Source organism: Phyllostomus discolor, chromosome 6 (assembly GCF_004126475.2).
Source record: "Phyllostomus discolor isolate MPI-MPIP mPhyDis1 chromosome 6, mPhyDis1.pri.v3, whole genome shotgun sequence".
NCBI classification, from domain to species: domain Eukaryota; kingdom Metazoa; phylum Chordata; class Mammalia; order Chiroptera; family Phyllostomidae; genus Phyllostomus; species Phyllostomus discolor.
The window spans coordinates 45201341-45216082 of record NC_040908.2 but is presented as its reverse complement, the minus strand read 5'-3'; positions in this window follow the sequence as shown (position 1 = coordinate 45216082).

The window sequence follows — 14742 nt, the reverse complement described above, 5'->3', positions numbered from 1 at the left end:
AACTACATCTCCGTAAGATCAGAAAACTAGCAACTAAATAATAATCACACCCAAGAGCTAAGATTTCCTTTCCTCCAGGTTTAAAACTTTCACGTTTCCATATGTATTTACTCATTCAGATTTAAACTTAATCCACTTTCATTCCTGTTCTTTTCCATACTGGGAAGGACCATACTCAAACTCAGTACCTGACAGCTAAAAGTTTGCAGATATACAAGCACATGAATAAAGTGAAAGAAACTTTGTCACCCTCTGTTGGGGTTCACTGTCCTTTTACAGATGATGAATTTCAAACCTTCCTCCAGAACACAGGTTTATCTTTCCCTTCCAGCACTAACCACAGCAGCAGGGTCTGCGTCCCCCTCAGGCATTGCTCATTTTATCTGTGTGTGATGGATTCCTGGCTGGATTCCCATCGGCTACAGGGAAGAATGCATTGTCAACAAAACATCATAGGGACCAGTCCATTGCTTGGCCAGCTGCTGTTCAGGGCCTTGAGTCTTCCAGGTCTTTAGTAAGACTCAATCCCCTGACTGGAACGGGTACAGGGGCCTGTCAGATGGGTAGGCAAACCTGCAATGAGCAAACTTGTGCAAAATGGTTAGTGTTTGCCCTAAATGTTGGACATATTGGTTAATTCTTGATTTGTGCTCCAAATGTGAAGGGGGCATTTCTAAACCAGAGATTTGGAGGGGTCTCCCATAAACTATTTCAAAAAGGCTCAATTTTAGCCCACTTCTGGGTTCCACCATAATTCAGAGCAAGGCAATGGGTAGTGCCTGGTCCCATTTCAAATGTGTTTCCTGGCATATTTTTTCTGGGGTCTTCTTTATCATGTGATTTATTTTCTCAGTCTTCCCCATAGATTGAGGTTTCCAAGATGCACACAATTTCCATCGTATTTTCAGTGCCTGTCCAACCTTCTGGGAGATGTCCAAAGTGAACCATGGTCCACTGTCTCTCTGAATGCTATGAGGAGGTCCAAAACTAGGAATTATTTCTTTAAGTAACAGTTTCATCACGACAGTTACCTTCTCAGTCCTAGTGGGGTACGCCTCTACTCATCCCGTAAAAGTTTCCACAAAGACAAACAAAAATTTGAAATTCCCCCTGGTTTTAGGCATTTGTGTGAAGTCCACCTGCCAGTCAGTCCTCAAATGGACACAACCCTTTATAGTGTACTCCCTTTTCTGTTGGGGCACACTCTGTGTTAGGACTGTTCTCAGCACATATTTGACAGGCTTGGGTAATCCTCTGAATGGTCCTTTGTAAATAAGGGCCTTTCAGACGTGGCCTGATGAAGTCCATTAAGGCATCCCCTCCATAATGTGTCCCATCATATAGGCATTTGAGGATGGGATACAATAGAGCCTCAGGGAGTAAGATCATACCATGGGTGTCGAGCTTCCAAATGGAATTGGGATGAGTGTTAGTGAATCCCCATTCATGGGCTGTTCCTCACCCCATTCTGCATAATGAGGTTTAAACTTTGACATGTCCAAACAGAGGACCAAAGCCCCTCGGGGGATGGCTCTCTGGCTGCCTGCCTTGCTGTTTTATGAGCAGTTTGCTTTCTCTGACTTGTTTAGGAACCATCTTTCTGGTGTTCTGGGCAGTGCATTATGGCAACCTGGTCTGGTAAATTCACTGACTCTAGCAATTCTAAAATCTCCTCTGCATGTTTAACATCCTTGTTCCCTGAGGTTAAGAGGTCTCTCTCTCTCTCTCTCTTCATATTGCTCCATGGGCATGGGCGACCATGAAGGCATATTTGCAGTCTGTGCATATGTTAACCTTCTGTCCTTGGGACAATAGTAAGGTTCTTATGAGGGCTATCAGCTCACTCTTCTGTGCTGACGTTCCTCGTGCAAGGGCTCGGGCTTCTATTCCCTTGTCTGTGGTGACTACCGCATACCCAGCTCAACACTGGCCATTGTCCATGAAGCTGCTTTTGTCTGTATACAGCTCCCAGCCAGATGTTGCCAAAGGCTGGTCCAGCAGATCCAGCCTGCTAGAAGAAACTTGGTCAATAATTTCTAAGCAATCTTGCTGGAGGTGTGAGTCCTCTCAATATCTGGGAGTTGAGTGGCTGAGTTCAGGGTTATGGTGGTCTGCAAGGTAACATTTGGGTTGTCTAGCAGAATGGCCTGGTATTTCCCCCTATGCCCTGCTGTCAGCCAATCCCTTCTTTTTTCTTCCAATAGAGTTAGGACCTGGTGTGGTACCAATACTGTATGTAGTGGGCTATTCCAAAGTAAATTTCTCAGCTTCCTATAAGATGTCACAGGAAGCTGCCACTGCTTGGAGGTGTGGTGACCATCCTTTTGTGGTATGATACAATTTCTTTGAGAAATAGGCTATGGGTCAGGGAATGTTTCCCAGAGTCTGGGTTAGTACCCAAGTCTAATCCCCTGCTTTTCATCAACATACAATCTGAAAGGCTTCTGTAAATTGGGTAGTCCTAGTGCAGGAGCTGAAACTAGGATTTTTTCTTCAAAATATCAAATGCTACCTGACAATCCCATGTCCATTCAAAGGTTTCAGAGTCCAGTCCTTTCAAGGAATTGTACAGTGGTTTTGCTATAAGTCCAAAGCTTGGAATCCAAATTCATCAGAACCCTGAAATCCCTAAGAACCCACAGAGCTGCCATCTGTTCTCTGGGATTTTTAATGTTGCAATGGCTTACTTTCTAACTGCCATCAAGCTCATACCTAGTACCTTGTTTCTGTTGAAATCCAAGGTATGCCACTTCCTGTTTGCAAATCTGGGCCTTATGAGGTGAAACCTTATATCGTCTTCTGGCCAAATGATTGAAGACTGTGAGGTGTTGTGCAAACAGTCCTCGTAGTTTCTGCTGGCTATCAATATGTCATCTACATACTGCAAAAGGACTCTAGATTTCAATTGAACATCTCTTAAGTCTTTTGCCAGCACTTTCTTGAATACAGTCAGAAAGTTCTTAAATCCTTGTGGCAGCACAGTCCAGCAGTTTTAGAGTGTGGCTTTTGTTTCTGGGTTCTACCATTCAAAAGCAAATAGTAGCTGAGCTTATTTATCTACTGGGGTGCAGAAAAAAGCATCCTTCAAGTCCAGGACTGAAAACTATTTGCTATCCCCAGGCACCGTAGTCAGCAAAGTATAGAGATTGGGCGCTGCAGGATGAATGTCCTGAACAATGTCATTTATGGCCCTAAGATCCTGTACAAACTGTTATTCATCAGAGGGAGGCTTTTTGACTGGCAAAGTGAGAGTGTTGTATGGAGACTGGCACAGCCAAATTAGTCCGAATCTTAAGAATTTCTGCAGCACTGGCTGGATCTCCTCCAAAGCCTCCTTCTTGAAGGGGCACTGCTTCTTTTGTGGGACCCTTCTTTTAGATTAGCTGTTATGGGCTGCACATTAACTGCTTTACATGGGGTTTCATGAGCCCAAACAGTTCAATCAACCTGCTCATAGGACTCGGTGGGGAGGGTTCACCTCTGGGACCTTTTGGACAAGTTCCAATGGGACTTCCACACATAACTGCTGCTTCTCAGGAGAAAAAGTTATTTGTGTTTGCAATTTACAAAGTAAATCTTGGTCCAGCAACGGAATGGGGCAATATGACATGTAGAGAAAATTATGCATAAACTTTTGATCCCCAGGCTGGCATTCATTCCAGAGGTTGCGGGAATGCCTGTTTTTGTAGCTGTCCAGTCACCCCAGTAACCGTTACTGTATCCGAATTTTTCTTGGTTAATTTTATATTCAGCACTGAATATGTAGCTCCCATATCCACAAGGAAATCAACTGGCTTCTTTTCCACAGTCAGCTGTACCCAGGCTCCAACAGGGAAATAGTAATAGGTCTGGAGATGTCCGACAGAGCCCCTGGGCTCCTCATTCACCATCAGACTCCCCTCCCCTTTTCAGCATTTCTGAGCGAGGGTTCTCACTTCTATTTTTCCTTTTGAATTTCGGGCACTCATTCTTCCAGTGGCCTGCCCCCTTGCAATGGGAACATTGGTTGATGCCTACTGGGCCTCTCCTTTCCCCTTTAGTGTCCTGCTTCTTCCTTTGGCCTCCCCAGACAGCTTCTAAGAACTCAGTGCCCTGTTTTGTCTTCTTTCTTTCCCGGGCATTGTAAACTTTAAATGCTGTGTCCACCAGCTGAGAGGGACTCGTTCCCAATGCCCCGTCTATACGCTGGAGCTTCTTTCTGATATCTGGGGTGCTCTGCCCAGTAAAAGTCATGTTCACCATCTGCACATTCTCGGGTGCCAGTGGATCAGCATCAGTGTGCTTCCTACAGGCCCGGTAGATCCTCTCAAAAAATTCAGAAGGGTCCTCATTTGGCTTTTGTTGAGGGGCCTATATCATATTCAGGCCCTTTTGCTGTGGCACGCCCTTCTTAAGCCCTTCCAGGACACTCCTTCAGCAATGTTTCAGGAAGGCTAGGCCCTAATCATTTGGGTTCCAGTTAGGTTCTGTCAAGGGAATTGCCCCAGCTGGATTGATGGTCCCATCAGGATCCTCTTGGTGGAGGCACTGGGCCTCTTCATTGGTCCTACTTATAACCAACTGTCTCTCATCCAGTTGACAAGATATTTAGGAGAGCTTATACATCTGCCCAGTTTGGGTAATGAGTGGCAAAAATGGAGGCAATAAGATTGGCCATTCTCTGAGGATCATCCCTATATGAGAAATTAGAATTCTTCCAACTCAGTAAGTCTGAAGTGGAGAATGAAGTAATGGCCCAATAGTAGCCAGTGGGCTGGCCCTTCCTGATTTATTCCATCTATAGGATATTATCTCAAAGGGAATTGGCTTGCTCCAAATTGGGAGGCTCCCTGTCTATATAGGGTACCATGACAGGTCTTTGGAGGAGAGACCTCTCCCTCGTCAGAGGGGTGGAGCCGTTGGCTCTATGATCTCTCCTTCAGGGGCAGCTCATGAAGGGGGTGGTGGCAAGGAAGCTCCCCCTGCCACCAACCTTCAGTCCTCTGGGCTCAGAGGATTGAGGAGGTTTATCTCTGCATTCTCCCTTTCTTCCCGTGTTTTACCATCAGGGAGAGTTTTTGAGGCCACTTCTCTTCTCTGTACCATCAAGCAATTCTCTGCCCCCGACAAAACCCTATTATATAACAATATAAATGCATTGACATAATGGATTTCATTCCATTTGTCTAACCATTGGCAATACTGTTCCAATTGCATAATGGTAGAGTAACTCAGGGAACCATCCATGAGGCACCTATTCCCATAATCCAAAACATATGTAGGCCAAACAGTATTACAGTAATAAACCAATACCTCCTTGGACATTGGATAATGGCAGTACATACTCCAGTCCTCCATAATTCTACCCAGTGGGCTCCCCCTAGGGGTCAACCCATAACAGCCCCTACTGGCCTGGGCATACAAGCCCAAAGCTGATGGAAAGAATGAAGGCAAACTGGGAACATATAAGTAAAACCTAAACCCACAACTCCATTATTCCAAACAAGGATCACAAGCAAATTTCCAACCAAACAAAATCACTTCTCAGATCCTGTCCCCTCCCCAGATCCATTCATTTCTTTTCCACCTTCTAGGTATGTTTAGGTGGCCAATGCCCTCAAGAGGTGTGTAGAGAAATTTTCAGAGACTAGAAAACTCCACAGTCCCACTATCCCACTCCTGAGGGTGTCGGCCTGCCACAGGCAGTATTCAACATCCTTTGTGGTCACCATTGCTGTTACAGAACCCTACCAGCGCTGTTCTGGATTAGCTGTGGGGTTCAATTGCCCACCACCAAGAAGTGTGATGACCCTCAATGCAAAAGTCTGGTGAAAAAGGAAAGAGGTTATTTCAAGGTTATACAGATTTAAAATAATGGCAGATTTCTGCCATTATGTCCTGCTTCCTTTGAAAACACCCCAAAACACACAGTCCTGCCTCCCATTTTCAAACCAGGCCAATTTCAGAATATGCCAGTCAGAGGTGCTGTCTTTTCGGAAAGTAGAAGTCTGTAGCTGAGCATTCCTGGTCACAGTTCAGCTCCAAGCGTCTCTCACAAATACGGTGACTAGGCAGGTCCCACACAGCTCCATCAGCTCTGCCTCTGTCTTCTCCAGGCAGACTTGAGTTTGGGTGGCTAGGCAGGTCTCACACCACACTGCCAGCTCTAACTTTCAGACCTCCTCTCTCTTACTGCAGACCACATAGCTTCTCCCTTCTTATTCAGCCCACCCTCATTTAAATGCTCAGCCTAAAACTTCCTGTGTGAACTCATATCTGGCCCTTCCTATAGTGTGTTAGTGTCTACCCTTTTGCTGGTTCCAAGAATCTTTTACCCTCTTTCAGCTGCCATCTTTAGTCAGAGCAAAAGTTCCCGGGGATGCACAGATAAGGGTGGGCATCTGCCCCCTGCCTCTCAGGGAAGGTGCTATGTCCCAGCTATGTCATGAGTCTCTGAATGTTCTCAATCACGTACACAATTCTCCTTGTGTGGTAGCCCTCATCCCTTCAGGAAGGCATGGCTAATATCTTGCTTTTGTTATACAATGTATCTTAAGTGTCATATCATTCACCCCCCCCATCCCTAATCAAGGATGGTCGGGCATATGCTCTGCACCCCGTTACCAGCTGACATCTCCCATTTTGTCCAGCAATAAAAATACATTTGAAACCAAAACAAATAATGTTGAAAGTAAAGTATAATTGAAAATTAAAATAAAAAATATATCCTTATAGGCACCTTGTCCATTCATAATGTTTTGAAGGTTAAGTGGAAGATTTGGGTATATGCAGAGGGACCAAAGTGCTAAAGAGTTGAAATTTTTATTCTGGAAAGAAAAAAGTAAACATAATGTCAAAATTCTGGAAAAGTAGGGTGACCTTGGTGCTTTCTATAAAGGTTCAAAAAAATTAAAGATGGACTGTTTGAAAAAATAAAAGAAGTGGTCATACAATTAGAAAGATGAGACTCACCAAATTTGGAGTGTTACCTTTACATTTTAAGACATAGCTTCACTAATAAAAAATAATCATATGCTCTCTGCTCCCAAATCTAATCAATTCATACAAGAGACTTCAAAAAAATTTTTTCTGTTCAATTTCAGATGATTTCAATGATATAAATGAAAGTGCTACAAACACTAACACAACAGAAGTTTAATGGCAGTTAGAGTTCTCCATTGATCTGTGACCATTCACTACATCTTGGGAATCCACAAACGAATGAAGAAAGCCTCTTCCCTCAAGAAACTTCATTTATCAAAAGGTCAGGTAGACATGACTCTGGTTTTTTCCCATGCACAGAAATGCAGCAAGTCCTCATTTAAAATTCTCAATAGGTTTTGGAACTAGAGTGAAATGACAGATAACAAAGCCATTTTTACCTTCAACTAATTGATATAAACAAGTGTTAAGTTTCTATGGCATGTCATCAATGTTACAAAGAAGCAACATTGAGTAAAACAACATTAACTGAGGACCTGCTGCATGTCAGCTTTGCCGTACGCACAGGCATAAACAGTAACACTTGTAATGCCCCAGGTGAAGAGTGGACTAAAGAATCTTGCCAGGAGAACTAGGTTCAGATGGTGGCATCAGAGCAAGCAACTGGGAAGTCATAGCCCAGCAAGAAGATATGGGTTCTGCCTGTTTCTAAATGCCACCATGGGCCTAGGCTGGGAAGCTTGGATCCTAGCAACTCTGGGATTCTCTTATTACAATAGCAGAGAGTGGAACAAAAGAAGGTTTACAACTGAGTATATGAAACACAGAGTTTATTCTTCTATTATTTATTAATTATTATATTATTTTCCAAACCAACAATGGTAAACCTACTTTTGCCCCACCCTGTATACATACCCTTACCTGTCATTTTCACCCCTTACGTGAGGTGCCTTTCTATGCCTCCTTTCTGGATTCACTATCACTCATCCTTAAAAGCTTGGCTCAAGTGTCCTTCCTTTGAGATGTCTTCCCTACTACTCTAGACAATTGGTTTCTCCCTTCTCTTAGCAGCCATAGCGTTTGGTAAGCATCTCTAGTATAGCATCTATCATCACCTTGGGTCTATCTGAGGATCTGTTCCCACAGATGGACCAGTAAAAATTTATTAAATCTGCTTGTGTATTCCTAATTGTAAGGCCCACTGATTCTCCAGGGAGGGACTCAGCAAAAAAAAGTTTCTTGGATAAAGTGATTATTTATATTTGTAAAGAGGAGTGAATTGCTGCACTAAAGGTCCCCCAACCAAGGGCCCTCGGACAAGGAGGGGAGTGACTGTACTAAGAACTTGTCCAGAAGAAAGAGAAGACAAAATGCTCCACAGTGAGAGCTGGGCTGCTTGTCTTGATAAGATTCTTCTGGAAAGTTGGTAGCCATCTCCCAATGTTTAAAGGACTGAGATATAAGAAAGAAATCAAACTCATTCTATATGGTCCCAGGGATGGAATAAGATTAACTGGTAGAAATTTTACTGTCTCTGATTTCCTCTAGAATTTTTATGATATTATGACTTATATGTAAGTCTTTATCCATTTGAGTTTTTCTGATGTATGGCGTAACATGGTGATGTAGTTTCTTTTGTTTGTTTGGTTTTTTTTTTTTGCATGTTGGGAGAACCAGTCCAGTTCTCCCAACACTATTTACTGCAAAGATTATATTTATTGCATTGTATGCTCTTGCCTCCTTTGTCAAATATTAATTGACCATTAAGACATATGTTTATTTCTGGGCTCTCTGTTCTGTTCCATTGTGTCTGTTCTTATGCCCATACCAGACTGTTTTGGTCACAATGGCCTTGCAGTATAGTTAGATATCAAGTCTTGTGATCCATCCAACTTTGTTCTTCTTTCTCAAGACTGCAGAGGCAGCTTGGGGCCATTTTTGATTCCATATAAGTTTTTGGAATATTGTTCTAAATCTGTGAAATATGCCATTGATATCTTAATAGGGATTTTGTCGAATCTATAGATTGCTTTGAGTAGTATGTACATTTTAATTATGTTAATTCTTCCAATCCATGAATACAGTTTATGCTTACACTTATTTGTATCTACCTCAATTCCTTTCTTCAGTGTCCTATAGTTTTCCAAGTATAGGCCTTTTACTTCCTTGGTTAAATTTATTCCTAGGTACTTTATTTATTGTTGTTGTTGTTGTTGTTACAATAATAAATGGGATTGTTTCTCTTTCTGCTAGTTTATTATTTGTGTACAAAAATTCCATCAATTTCTAAATATTGACTTTGTATCTTGTTCCTTTGCCAAATTAATTTATTAGGTCAAGTAGTTTCTAAGTGAAGCCTATAGAGCTTTCTATGTATAATATCATGTTTTCTGTGAATAATGACAGCTTTACTTCCTCTTATCCAATTCGGATGCCTTTTATTTCTTCTTCTTGTCTAATCACTGTGGCTAGGACTTCCATTACTATGTTGAATAAGAGTGGTGATAGCAGACACCCCTGTATTATTCCTCATCTTGAAGGAAATGTTTTTAGTTTTTGCCCATTGAGTATAATGTTGGCAGTAGTTTTTTGTATATGGCCTTTATTATGTTTAGGTATTCTCCCTCTATTTCCACTTTGCTGAGTGTTTTTATCAAAAATGGGTACTGGATTTTATCAAATGCTTTTTCCACCCACCTACTGATACAATCATGTGAATTTTGTCTTTCAGATATCTCGCGTAGCAATATTTTTGCTGATATATCTCCCAGGGTAAGAGAAATAAAGGAAAAAATAAACAAATGGGACTATATCAAATTAAAAAGTTTCTGCATAGCTGAAGAAAACCATCATCAAAATGAAAAGGGAACCAACTGTATGAGAGAACATATTGCAATGATACATCAGACAAGGATTTAATCTCCAAAATATATAAAGAACTCATATGACCTAACACCAGGAAAACAAACAACCCAATTAAAAATGAGCTAAGGACCTAAACAGGTAGTCTACAAGGATGACATACAAGTGGTCCACAAGCATATTAAAAATGCTGAACATCACTAGCCATCAGAGAGAAGCAAATTAAAACCAAAATGAGATATCACCTCATACCTGTCAGAATGGCTATTGTTAATAAATCAACAAACAACAGTGCTGGTGAAGGTATAGAGTAAAAGGAACCCTACTGCACTGTTGGTGGGAATGCAGACTGGGTCAGCCACTGTGGAAAACAGTATGGAGTTTGCTCAAGGAATGAAAAATGGAATTGCCTTTTGACCCAGCAATTCCACTGCTGGGAATATACCTGAAGAATCCTGAAACTAATTTAAAAAAATTTATACACCTCCATGTTCATAGCAGCACTGTTTACAATATCCAGTATTTGGAAATGACCTAAGTGCCCATTAGTAGATGAATAGATTAAAACAAACAAAGAAACAAACAAACAAAACTCAGTACCTCTACATAGTGGAATACTACACAGCAGAAAGAAAGTAGGAATTCCTACTTTTTGTGACAGCATGGATGGAACTAGACATTATAATGCCAAGTGAAAAGCAAACTCTGTATGATATCACTTATAAGAGGAATCTAATGAACAAAATAAGCTAATGAGTAAAATAGAACCAGAGGCATAAAATCATGGAACAGACTGACAGCTATAAGAGGGGTAGGAGGAAGTTGGAGGCTGATTGAAAGAAAGGATTAATCAAAGAAATATCTGAAGAACCCATGGATGTGGAAAATGGTGAGGGTACTGATTGTGGAAGTTGGGGGCAGGTTGCATGGAGCCGGTGAAGGGGGAAAATAAGACAGTTGTAATAACATAAAAATAAAATATTTTTTAAAAGACTAACTGGTAGAAATTCTAGACGAAGATTTCAGATGTATTTTAAGAAACAATTTAACAAACATTTATTGGGCATACACTATGAGTAAGCTTTAATAAAAGAGCAGAAATTTTTAGAGTCTTAGAATGGCAAAAATGGAATGAGAGCAAAGAATACTTATTACTCATTCATCAAATGTTTTCTAAGGACTTTCTAACTGCCCATTAGAGTGTGGGTCACTCCATCCAGAACCATTCACTGCCAGGTACATTGATATGGGTGATTAGTTTAAATGTCTCATCCTGAGATACATGATTCTAAGGAAGACCTAAATCAACTTCCTTTTGCAACTTATGATAAAAATTAAATGATCGAGTTTTTTTTTAGAGATCATACTCTGTGGAAGAACTGGAAAAAATATCTGTCCCTCCAAATAGCAGTGTGTGTGTCTTTTTTCCAACTGTCTTTTGGAGCTTACTCAACTTTTTACCATTATGTAGAGCAGTTACCCATGGTTGAAGAGTAAGGAAGAAATAAAGTAAAATCAGATGCCGGCTTGCAGTGACTCCCTCTAAACATCCCACAAACGTGCATTTAGCACACGTTTATTTTTACATACTTCACCAGAAAACAACAACTACAACATCTCATTCCTGATGGTCGCTTCAGGCAAAGAGGAAGCATAAAGTGAGAAAGATGCACAATAAACAAACGAGCAACAAGCCCCTTCCACACTGTGCAGATTTCAAAACTTTTTTACTTCAGTCTTCAGTCTCAACAGCCAAAAAGACTTACAGCATGCTCTGCGTGAATGTTAATGCTTTTCCTGAATGTCAAGTGTGAGTTAAGATAAATATACAGCCATTTACCCAAGAAAATAAAATTTTATCCTTAAACCTAAAATAGGTATTTTTGTACCATATTTTTAGGAAGTCTGCTATGATGAAAAACCTCTGTTTCTACTCCCATTGATTTGGCTTGATCAATTATTGACTTTATCAATTTATAGGGAGTATTTTATTCCCACTTAACAAATAACAAAGTTGAATCATATATCACAAGAGAGTAGATACACTCTGCCTGATTCCAGCTACCAGGCATCTCTTAACAATTTTTATTCCAGATTATTCCTTTGAACAGACATGACTTAAGACTTGTAAATGTTGTTTGATGGCTTCTCTTGATATCTCAAAGACATGTCAAATTCAAAATGTGAAAGCCTAATCACATGATGCAAACTTCTACCTGAAAGATCCCAGAAGAGTGCTTCTTGTCATGTGAGTGAGACACTAGCCCTCCATCTCTAGAATACCAGGGGGTCCCTTTGCATTTTCACCAGCTCAATGCCTTCATTCAGCCCATCACCAATACTCCTGATTTCACCTGCCAACTATGTCTTACATATATCCATTGCTCCTAGTTGTCGTCTCACATGTGTTCCTATTTATACCCAGTCTACTCCCTCTACCAAAGAAAACAATATTTTCAAAGTAAAAATGGTTTATATTGCTCTTCTATTTTAACATTATGTGGCTTCATTTGTTTTTAATAGTAAATATGTACTCTGAGGTGGTTCATCTGAAATGATGACCAAAACTTTTTAACATGGCCCTGGTCTGGGTCCTCCACACCTACCTGTCCTCTGTGGTTTTACTACTCTTCCTTTCTTCCAGTCCCTTAGATGGGATGCTCCCTCCTGCCTCAGAGTCTCTGCAAAGCTGGCTATTCAGTCTGGAAAGCAAACACTACCTTCAATGGTCTTTGCTTCATTAAAGCTTTCTTATCCTTCTACTTTTTGATTAATTATCTTTTCTTAGGGGAAATCTCAGATTTCCACAGACAGAATCAAATAATGCTCAGCATAGGATTAGAACATTTGATATATAGTTCTTACTACAATTATAATAATGTAATATTTGTTGTCTTACTTGAGTGATGTTGGCCTCCTTTATACCTCTCAGAGTGAGGTTCATATGAGTTTTGTGTTGTTCTTATATGCCTAGGGCCACCTAACACCCTTTCTGGAGTGAAAGATAATTTCAATAAATATTGGCTGAATGAATGAATGAGTAAATGACATATTCAGGATGGAAGTAGTAAAGAGGTACTGTGAGAGATGCCAGCAAAAATGACTCTAATAATTTTTTGTATTACCAGATCTACAAAGATGAAAAAATCCACATTACAGAAGCAATGCCAGTAAAGTCAGAACATGTAGCTTCTCATGGTGCTTCCTTTTGCTAATTTGGTAACCTTGTGCAAGGCCCTTAAAGTGCCTAAGTCTCATATTCTTCGTTAATAAAACCAGGGGAAAATCCACTCACTGAGGTAATGTGAAAATTGTATGATATATGTTCTAAAAGGCTTAGAAGACTATAAACCCCAGAACATCTAGATTAAGAAGATGCAGGAACTATGGAGGCCTGTAGGAAACTGCAGAAGGAAGGCGAATACAGTCTTGACTCCTCACAAATGGTCTAGGAATTGTTCTCCAGAGTTTTATGGAACATAGCCACACTCATTTGTCTACTGTCTATGGCTGCTTTCACACTACAACAGAGTTGAGTAGCTGTGACACAAACCACGTGGCCCACAAAACCTAAAATATTTACTATTGTGCCCTTTACAGAAAAAGTTTGCCAACTTCACTCTAGAATATTGTTGTTACTACTGTCTTAGTGACTGGCTTCACACTCCACACAGTTACCAAAACCTCAGCCCCATCCCCAGTTTCTAATTCCTTCTACATGTACACAAGGCCTTTGCTTGTGGCTCTCAGACGTTGTTTTTTAACTGAAACTCTTAAGCACATAGAGTTCTTTACTTACAGGTTATGCCATGTAATAAAAGGGTAGTATGCATCATTTAAACTACTTCAGGAGGTGGGAAGAAACTATTCTCTCCATTCTACCACCATGCCCTCCATTAGGAAATTTTGCTGTATGTGAATATAAGGATGAACCAAAATATTTATTTGTTATAGTTACATTGACCCTTGAACAGCTCAGGGATTGGGCATGCAAACTGCCTCCCCACAATGGAAAATCCATGTATAAATCTTAACTCCCCGAACCTTTACTAATAGCTTACTACTGACCTAGAAGCCTTACCAATAACATATCAATTAACACATATTTTTGTATGTTATATGTATTATGTGTGGTATTGGAATGAAATATTCTAGAGAAAAGAAAATGTTAAGAAAATCATAAGGAATAAAAAATACATTTACAATATTTATTGCAGAAAATGCACATATGAGTGGACCTGCACCGTTCAGTGTTGTCTGAGGTGTTCAGCTTCACTTAGTTTCAGTCTGCCTCACTTTGTGAAGAGGGGAAAGTAAAAGTACATGTGTTATAGAAATGTGAGGATAGAATGGACATATGCAAAACAGCTCAAGGTCTGGCCCATAGTGAGCATTTACTAATTACTATTATTATTTTCCATGTAATTGAAAAAATTACAAAATACACAATTTAAGTAAGATTTATAAAAATGGCATTTTAAGAATAAGTAAATTATGTAAGTTCTGAGTTCTAAAACACCTCCAAAAAGTAATGTTCACATGTAAAATATATATATTTTAATACATGGCTTACTTTAAACAAAGAGAATCTCAAGCACCCAACTAGTACAGAAATGCATACAATAAATATATGAGGGAATAAGGAAAAGAACTTCTACAATAAAAACTTTAAAAATTATATTTGATTTATTATGCTATTGTCACAATTTCCCCCTTTGCCCCTTTCTACCCAACACCCCCAGCCCCGCAGTCATTCCCTCCACCATTATTCATGTCCTTGGATCATAGATCTAAGTTCTTTGGCTACTACTCCATTTCCTATCCTTTACATCCCCATGGCTGTTCTGTAACTACCTATTTGTTCTTATTAATCCTATCACCTCTTCACCCTTTCCTGCACACCCTCTCCCATCTGGCAACCATCAAAACCCTCTTCGTATCCACGATTCTGTCTCTGCT